Raw genomic sequence first — 9,683 nt, forward strand, 5'->3', positions numbered from 1 at the left:
TGTAAATGCAATGTCATCTGCGATTAAACAGAAACATTTGGGGCTGTTTAACTGTTTTCTGGAGGTGATCTGTCTGACTGGCAGTGTGGTACTTACTGACTCTCAAAAAAGGTCGCTTTCCTTTCTCCGTGTCCGGCTAATGCTTCTGGCATGAGACAAATTCATAGTAGGAAAATTAATATTCGAAATTGGCTGTTGATGCAGCCTCATAAACTTTTTCTCCATTCATATCAATCGCCATGGCTCCCTAATGAGACTACCATGCTCAGCTAAATTAAATGTTTGCTTCAAATTGAATAATGATGCTTTCACTCCCAGTAAAACCAGTAGTTTGCCGTGTGAGTGTTGAATGTGTGCAGACATTTAGCTTCCACTTACCCGAAGAAACATGCAACGATGATGTGTTTACAAGGTGTGGCTACTGAATTACAAAACTGGGCTTATGGAAGACATATCATGTGGTATGCATTGAATAATAGCAGGCACAAACAATCCCTGAAAGTTTTGGTCCACATGAATATGATGAGTTAAATAAAATTGGAATAAATACAATTGAATAGAGCTTCAGTAACTAATAGGCCCGCCTCGTACGCAAACCGTCTGTTTTCATGGAAAGCGTCTGCTTGCACAACATGTTCCTTAGCCACTTGTCCACCCTACAATCACACATTATAAAACATGTTTTTGAAGCAGACAATCAAACTGTCTTGCTTGACAATTCATTCGTCTCCTATTGTCTCTGCTGCCTCCTCAATCAGTCTCTGTCACCACATGTAGTTCAGCTCAAATGTATTCGAGAATTACGATGCTGAGATCGTTCAGACGTTCACAGAAGCAGTTTTTCTGGATAAAGTAAGGTGCTGCTCCCTGCAGATAAACCCTAAATATGCACACACAGACACAAACAGGCAAACACAAACTACTCCAAACCAGGCTTTATTTTTTAATCTGGTTTCGTGCCCTGGAACAAGACTTATAGCAACAGGGAAAGTGCAGCTGACTAAAGTTCAGCAGCAGTTTTAAAAGCCTCTTAAGGCGGAGTGGAGGGACCGTCTGTTTTATCTTACCAGCATTATACTTGGGATATACGTATGGTGCACTGATCAGATTATAAGGTCCCAAGATGCATTTCCTAGTGTTTTACTCCCTGCGTGTCTGAGTGAGAGCTGGACTAAACTGCACTTAAAATGGAGATGCAATATAAAATCTGAGCTCCTTAAGTTCTTCATCATAGTTACATAAAGAGCTTTTGTTGGATTGGTGAAAACACATTACATTTAAAAGCAGATTCTCGAATCAAGGACAAACATTTTTGCTTCAGAATGCTATTTGTGCAATACAAAACACCACAGTTCTAATCTGTTTCATGTATTTGTTTAATTATTTAAGTGAACAGTGCACATAAATGAACGTTGATCTGAAAGTACCAGTTTGCCAAAAGAATGTTTTTCATTTCCCCAAACAAATGTTTTAGAATTAAGAAAAATTGAAACAGTGATTGACATAGTTGATAAGCATGCACTGAAATAATGAAAAGAGAAAGTTAATAGAGATGTTATGTAAGTAATTAAATTTCGCTATATTGTCAGGTACCAAATAACCTGGACAGGATGGAAAGAAAATTGAAAGGGAATAAATATTGATAATGTGGATGGTACCAACAAGAAAACCAAGTTCTTCATCATAAAGAACGAATAGAAACATTCATAAAAACAAAATATATGTAAAAATCATACATCACTGGCACAGAAATGCTCCTCTTTCGTAAAATACATGGATGTGGGTATACAAATACAAAACAAACACATTAAGATGCTGACAGAAAAGTTTAATGACAAGTGACATTGACAACTAACCAGTCCTTTAACCCTCTGAACCCCAAAACCTACAGGTTTGAAAGGTATGTTATCTTTTTAAAAAATCACCATAACTACAGAATTTATCAGAGCTAGAAACTGTAAAAACAGCAAATTCTAAGATTTTCACTTTCCTGAGGGTCTCTAAACTAGTCATCTAAAATCCTGATATATTTAATCAAAAACACTTTGCTTGTCTCATTTAAAAGGTCACAGAAATAAACAGTTTGCTTTAACCAGATTCAATTAAAAAAAACAAACATTAATGATGCTTTGCTCCAAAACTGTGAAGCCATCAGTGACTCAGCTATGATTAACAGCCGCTTGACTAAAAATCAGGGACAAGTATGAAAGCATAGTAAAAAAAACATAAGAAGTAAATATAACTAGATATAGTAAAATATCTATAGTATGTAGAGCAGCCATTTGTATTGGGAACTCCTGTGAAAAATGTTGCACATGTTGATTCTATTTTTTTCTCTCTTTTGTTTTTCCTTCTTTGATGATTTATGACATTATAACTGTGTCTTACTTCTAGTCATGGTTGTGCTGTTTCCATAGAGGTGCAGGACTTTATATTGCAGTGAAAAATGAGCCCACGGTAAACAAACTGTGACAAGAACAAAAAATACCCAGAAACTGCTTGGGGTTAAGAGGCCTAAACGAGCTCTGAATAAATAAAGATATGTTTAGTTCTCCCATATGCTCTGGGATAGAGTTACACTTGCTTGTGTAGCACTCACAGAAAAGTTTCTAGCCTTTGGAGAAAGGACTCATTTAGTGCAGTCCATCATTTAACAAAGAGTAAGTTTATACAAATTGTAGAGTTTTTGTTTTGGAGTGAAACCTCATATGGTGCACTTACTGTCACGGGACGTTTAATTCTAATTATCTAGAAAGCACAAATCAGTCGAGCCAAGCTTCTGTTCATGGTGCCATAAGAGACTCTTATTGGAGTGACTCCACTGACTGTGGGCACACTGGCAACCTTCAGGAGGATTTCTTATAGCTGTAGCAGCGAGCTGTAGTTTAGACCACACTGAAAGTTTAGTATTTACTTGACTTTTGGAATACAAAACACTGACTCTATCACAGCAAACTTTCAGTGGAGCTGCTTTGTCTCTTGGTGGTGTTGTAGACCAGAGTCTTGTTTATCTGGGTTACAGCTTTGAGAGAGCTGCTGTCTGGGGTTGTTTAGTTGTGATGCACATTTTCTTCCTCACCCTCATTTTGTGTCATATATTGTGGTCTGTAGAGTCTCTCTGCACTTTACAACACTATATACAGACATGTTTTTATGATATGGAGTGTTGAGGCTACTTTTATGCCCGTGTGTTGTCAAGTATATTTATTGACTGATCTTTTTACATTATATATTTGTAGTACATATGCGCCCAGATCACTAAACAGGAGCATATTTTGTCTAAAATCACTCTTAACAATATCATGTCTTTGGAGTTTTCCAATACTTCTGCTTATACAGTACCCAAGTCCAAGTACAGATGACAAAACAATGTTTTTAGTACCTAATTTAGGGCTCCAGAATAAGTTTTCCACTGGTAGCACTGGTGCTACCAACATTCTTGGTTGGAGGCACCAGCAGATGATTTGGTTGCCCCTTACTCCAACCTTTTATTTTGGTACAGCATTGCCATATCTATTAGTCCACCATGCATGCTGATGAATAATTGTTTTTATACAACCTCGATATGTTGCATTGGTTTTCAGTGAAACAAGACTTGATATCTGTAAAAGATTTTAATCTAAAAATATATTTATTTTGTCTCATGCTGAAGTTCTGCTCACTGGTAGACACTACAATTTACCGATGTTCCCTAAATGCCTCACATGTTGGCTGCAGTAGATTTTCAGGAGTTGAAACCATGAATTTCCCTTGATATTAATAAAGTATCCATCCATCCATCCATCCATCCATCCATCCATCCATCCATCCATCCATTGTTTTCTTTTAGTTAAGCTTTCTTTGAGCACACCTTTCTATGAGCGAATTTTTTAAATGTCAATAGCAGTTGATCACCATTTTAATCAATTGTTTAAATGGTGACTAGTGTTCACTTCATTTTAGAGCCCTAGCATTAACACAGGGTCAATGAGAAAGAAATAGTGATAATTCCAACTACAGTAATTTAATTGTATAAGGTCTTTATGTAAGTATATAGTGACAAAAAGTACAAATTTTGATTTAAATTCTTACTTGACACATTTTGATCAGTCTTACTTGCATAGCAGCATAAAAATTCTGAATTAAAACAAGAAAATAAAACCATCATTCAGCTGATAATTCAACTAACAGTCAATAAAAACCATTAGAACACATGCGGTTTGTCCAAAACTCCCAATATGTCACTTTGTTTATATATATATATATATATATATATATATATATATATATATATATATATATATATATTTATATAATCTTTACCAAAAAGTACAGGCTCCTGGTCATCAGGGATGTCTCAGCTACCGTTGAGTTTAACCAAGAAACAAACTGAGTCATGTTAAACATGGTTTTGTAAGGAATCCATTATCATATTTACTTGAGCCAGCTCTCTCGCACCATTTAGCATTAAACATTGGTTGTCCCGAGCAATTAGTGCTGCTGCTGATGAGCTCAAATGAAGGCAGACAGATCTGGAGCAGAGTGACTGCAGCAGGCTGATGAGCTGTGTGGGCTTGCAGTCTGTCTCGCCTCAGGAAGCTGCTGCGTCTGTGCACTTTATCTGCTTATCTTTCATGTGTTTCGATAAAAAAAACTCTTGTTCACTCATTTGTAGCACCCCTAAAAACAGACACACATAGCCAGACTTCATACTGACTTTTGCTTTGAGGAGTGAGACGGGATGAAAGTCATTGATGGTTTTTCACCCCGTTAACATCCCTGACATGAAATTTAAGCATTTATGACAACAGATGGCTTAATTTTACTTAATTGCTCTGTTCCGAGGAGCTCCTCGCTGTCTACTCCAGCAAGCTTGTACAAGAAAGATGCTCTTTTAATAGAACCTCTTTATGTGTCAGTGACTCTTAATATACAGAAGGGACTGCTGGGAGCAGCTCACTGTGGTTTGCCAGCATAACTCTGGACTGCTGTGGAACTAGATAGATTGTACTGGTTTATGTAATCAGTGGTTCAGTGATCACCTCGACTGAACCTGCAATCAAGCAAAACAGTAGAAGCTGAAAGCAAATGGAGATTGTAGGGATTTTCTTTGCTTTTGTATCTTGTGTTAGAGAAATAGTTCAATATGATGAACTCTCTCTCCGATATCAGACCCTTGTATCTGATTTGTTTAATCCATATTTAGATAGAAATTTAAAAGCACATTTGGTTTTAGAGGGAGCTATGTAGTTTCACTACTCGATGAACACTAATTTATTTATCCGCCTGGCACCTCTGTGTAATGTTTCCTGCTGGAAAAGAGTTTCACTACTGTGAAATTTGAGTACCTTTTTATTTAGTGGATAGAGTTTTGAAGTTTCATAAAACATTGAACAGGCTGGGGGGGTATGGCACCGTCTACTTCCTAGAGCACCTCCTCTTTTTAATTCTTCATATAGGATGGAAGTAAAGTAACGCTGGTTTAGCACGTCCATCAAAGGCCTGTAGGTGTAAAGCAGGAAGCCCTCCACAATGAGGATGTGAGTCTCCTCCTCCTCTTTGTGGTCGGACTTTGGGATGATCTCTGTGTCCAGGGTGTTATTAAAGCCATAAGACTTCTCAAACTTCACCGGGTTCTCCAGCCACGCATAGATCTGATTCATCATGGCGTCCAGAGCAGTAATGACATCGTACTGCTTAAAGCCATCTTCACCAACTTTCATCCACAACTGGAATTTTATTTCAGGACTCAGTTATTAAATGTCAAAACAATCCATGTGACTCTAAAAACTCAACAGCTTTACAAACTCTAAGATTAAACTCTCCACAAGGATCCAAAATAAGTTGGACTTCTTCATGAGAGCTTTAATTATTCTTCATCTACTTCCTGAAAAGTCTGGTCAATAAAAAAGACAAAAATTAATATTTTCAGCTGAGCTAAAGACAGACTTTGTGATTCTTCTGCTCACATGTTGTGTTGTTGTAAACTTACTCTTTCAAATAAATAGCCTCCTAACCTCCTGGAAACCAGCTTTTTTTCTGTTTTTGTGTCGCTCCTCGGCGACCCTAAACAGCCGGGCTGTAATGTTTTTTGAGCAATATACCATACTCTGACGTTTTTACAATGATGGTTCTACTATGAAACCAGTTTGACATGTTCAGGCATTCTATGTGTGAAAACTCAGAGATTTCAGGAATCAGAAGGTAGTTTTCAACTTTCATTAACTTTCTGCTTCAACCTTAAACTAAATTCACTTCATTAAGCCAGCCCTGTGGACTTCCAGTAAGCTGTGTTCCTATTGGCTGTCCAGGTGGCTGCTTGGTGTTATCAGGAACACCTGAGCAGGTCAGTGTCTTCCTGCTTTATGGCTGCAGTCAAACATTTCCTCTGCTTCTCTTCGCCACTAAACTGGGTTTGATCTGTTGCTTTAGTTTGTTCTTTTAGGTGTTGGCTTGCAGCTTCCAGCAGTAAAATCCTCTTTAATGTGTTTCTTGGTGTGTTTTAGGGCTTTGTACTGGATAGTTGTCTTGGTAAATGTGGTTCTTTAGCCACAGTTAGCACATGGTGCTAATGTGTGCAGTGATTAGTGGATTTGGTGCAGCTGAGTTGTCTTTATCTTGGCTGTAGTGAGTCTTTAGAGGTTTTTGGTCAGACACATTCTGTGTTCTTGTTTGTGAACCAGCGTTGGTTGTCCAGAGGGTAAGAGTTCCTGTCCTGATTCTGTTTAAAGAGCTTCTCTGGTAGGCTGCAGGAGACTTTAGCGTTTGGGTTGTGCTAGTTTGGTTTTTGTACGGTTTCATTTGGACGACTATCTTGAGGCCCTCCATGTGGCTTAGTGAGTTTTTCTGTAACAGTTCTACAAAGCAACCTGCAGCAGAAGAGACTTTGAGAGTTTTTAGGAAGTTCTGGAGACCAGACTTTGGAGCAGCAGAAACATTTGTCTGCAGTTTGAGCAGGAGAAGGTGAGCTTCAGAGTAGAAATGAGAAGGAAACCTTCGTGTGGTGAGGTCCTGTACCAAGAGTTTAAGCAGGTTGTGAAGAGTCTGTAGTTCTTTGGTCTGAAAGCACCAGAAGAGTTGACTCATTAAAGGAGAAAACGGAAGATATTATTGGTTCTTCTGTCACTCTGCAGTTTCCAATTTCCTGAGACTGAATATCAAGTTTATATTTTAAATGACTTACCGTGTGAGTCCAAGAAGACTTGAATAAACTCCCTCTATCCCCTGGACACAACATATTTTATTACCATGTTAAATCCTGTTTTTTTTTTTTTTTTTTTTTTTTTAATAAATATGTTGAGCTTTCATCATAGTTTTAGCTTTGTTTTCTCTTTGCTTGTTTAGTTTTGTCATCTGTGGGAAAGGAGCTAAACAAATAAAGCTGAATTGATAAACTGAATAACTAACTCATTGTGACAACAGGAGTATTTTCATCGTGAGTTAAGGGTTTGTTTTTTTTTAAGGTTGGGGTTAAAATCTTGACAGAAAAAAACATTAAAGAAATAAACTACATTAAAAAGCAATTAAATCAAAGGACATAAAACATTTAATACTATAGAACTTTTAAAAAGAAAATTAAACATTAAATACAACTAAATTATATTAAACAGGCAAAATACTTAATTAGGTAATTAAACAGAAGATACAAGACAATTATGAAATTAAACATTTCTAGACAAAAATATTAAACATTAAAGATGAAATTTTTTGATAAACATTTAAAATACAATTAAACAAGAAGAATATTAAACATTTAAAAAATACAAAACAATTAGATTATTAAACCTTTAAAAAGACAAACATTTAATAAAAAATGAAATGTTTAATTTGAAAATTAAATTTTAAAGACAATTAAACTTTAAATAGGAATTAAACAGAAAATACAATGAAGCATTTAAAAAGAAGATTAAAAAGGAAAAGGAAATTTTTTAAACAAGCTGATAAAATATTTGAAAAAACAATTAAACATTAAAAAGACAAAACATTTCAAAATCAAATCAGACATCAGAAAAGAATAAAAGGTGAGAAAAGAGCAAAACTAAACATTTAAGAAGAAACAAACTAAAGACAGACCATTTGAAAAGACACCAGTTAGACTTTAGAAGATCAAATTAAACAGGAGAGTCATAAAGCACTCAAAAAGAGCAAAAACAGATAAAAGTCTTAACATGTTTTCTAGTCTGAAATGAAAACATCAAGCTGTTTCTTCAAACATTTCCTCTTTCTATATTCTTGGTATCATTGTGGACAGATTTACTAAGAACTCATTTCAGAAAACTGCTTTCCAGATAAAGTCTACCAGTAGTTGAAGGCATCGATCAAACTGTTACATTCTGATCTTCACAAACTTTACTGTTTAGTGAAGAGAATCAAAGTTTGTTCAGGATTTCTAAAGAACCCACGGGTGAAGGTCTGAGAAGAACTCAGATCGATGGTCTAAATGTGAAATCAAGACTCATGGTCACAAGTTTTAAGGCTTCTGTTAACCAGAAAGTTCAAACTAACAGAGTACTGAGAAGCTTTTAAAACTTCAGCCCTCAGACTGTCTAAAGGTTCAAACTAACAGACATTTACTCAGGAACTTCAAAGATATCAGTCCTTGGACTGTCTGAAAGTTAAATCTAACAGAGATCTACTGTGGGACTGAGAAAATTTCAGCCCTCAGACTGTGTGAAAGCTAAGGTCCTGAGATCTCGAGGCTTTGGAAAGTCTTGGAACTGAGGGTTCAACCCTCCAGCACAAAGGCTGAAGTCCAACCTCCTGAGAAAAACGGTCGAGTTGAGACTTGAGTTTAAAAAAAAACTTGAAAATGGCAAAAAATAGATGATAAATGTGCAAAAAAGAAGACCTAGTATCTGAGTGAGTAGCTCAGGGAGTAAGAAGAGAGACTACCAAGTGGAAGGTGCTAGGTTCAAGACCCACCAGTGGCATTTTTCTTTCTTTCTCTTTGTCTAAGTTTTTCAAAAATTTTAAGAAGGGTCTAGTTTTGAACCAGCAACCTGCAGCTCCATAGGCAAACCCTTAACTCACTGAGCTACAGATCAGATAAAAAAACATAATTTTGTCGTCCCTTTGTCATCGTACTTTCCAAGTGACCACATGGGTGGAGCCAAGGCGGAGTCAGGGTGGAGTCAGGGCGGAGAGTAGGCAGGGAGGTGGGTGGTGGCCTCCCCCCCTCTACCCCCCCCCACCTCCCCCCACCGCCCACCACACCTTCCCCCGCCCAACGAGTTTTTCGAAAATCCGAGTCTCGACGGGTTTCCCGAGTTTCCCGAGTTTCTACCAGGTCGGAGGCAGAAGAACTTGTCATGCAGAGGTGTTGAAGTCGGTGAGGCTGGAGTGACTTTTTACAGCGACGAGAAGGAAGACGACTAGAAGAGCAGGCCTTTAACCAGCATCCCTAAATTCCATGGAGTTGCCTCCAGAGAAATGAAGGAAGATCAACTTTTATCAGCTTCCATCTAGATGTTCAACTTGATATCTTTACTTTGAGATTTTTAGTCCCATAAACCTTTAGTATCACACTTTATGATCATTTATTAGGACTTTAATGGAATCCACCAGCAGATTTAGTTTTTGTTGAGAAATTTTATTCTCGTAGTCATGGGACTGCAGTATTTAAAACTGTTCCTTCTATTTGACCTCATGTTTATTAGTTTTAGTGGAGAAAGTTATTTTAATTGTCGATTAGTCTCTTAAAAACC

Source organism: Acanthochromis polyacanthus, chromosome 1 (assembly GCF_021347895.1).
Source record: "Acanthochromis polyacanthus isolate Apoly-LR-REF ecotype Palm Island chromosome 1, KAUST_Apoly_ChrSc, whole genome shotgun sequence".
Classification (NCBI taxonomy): domain Eukaryota; kingdom Metazoa; phylum Chordata; class Actinopteri; family Pomacentridae; genus Acanthochromis; species Acanthochromis polyacanthus.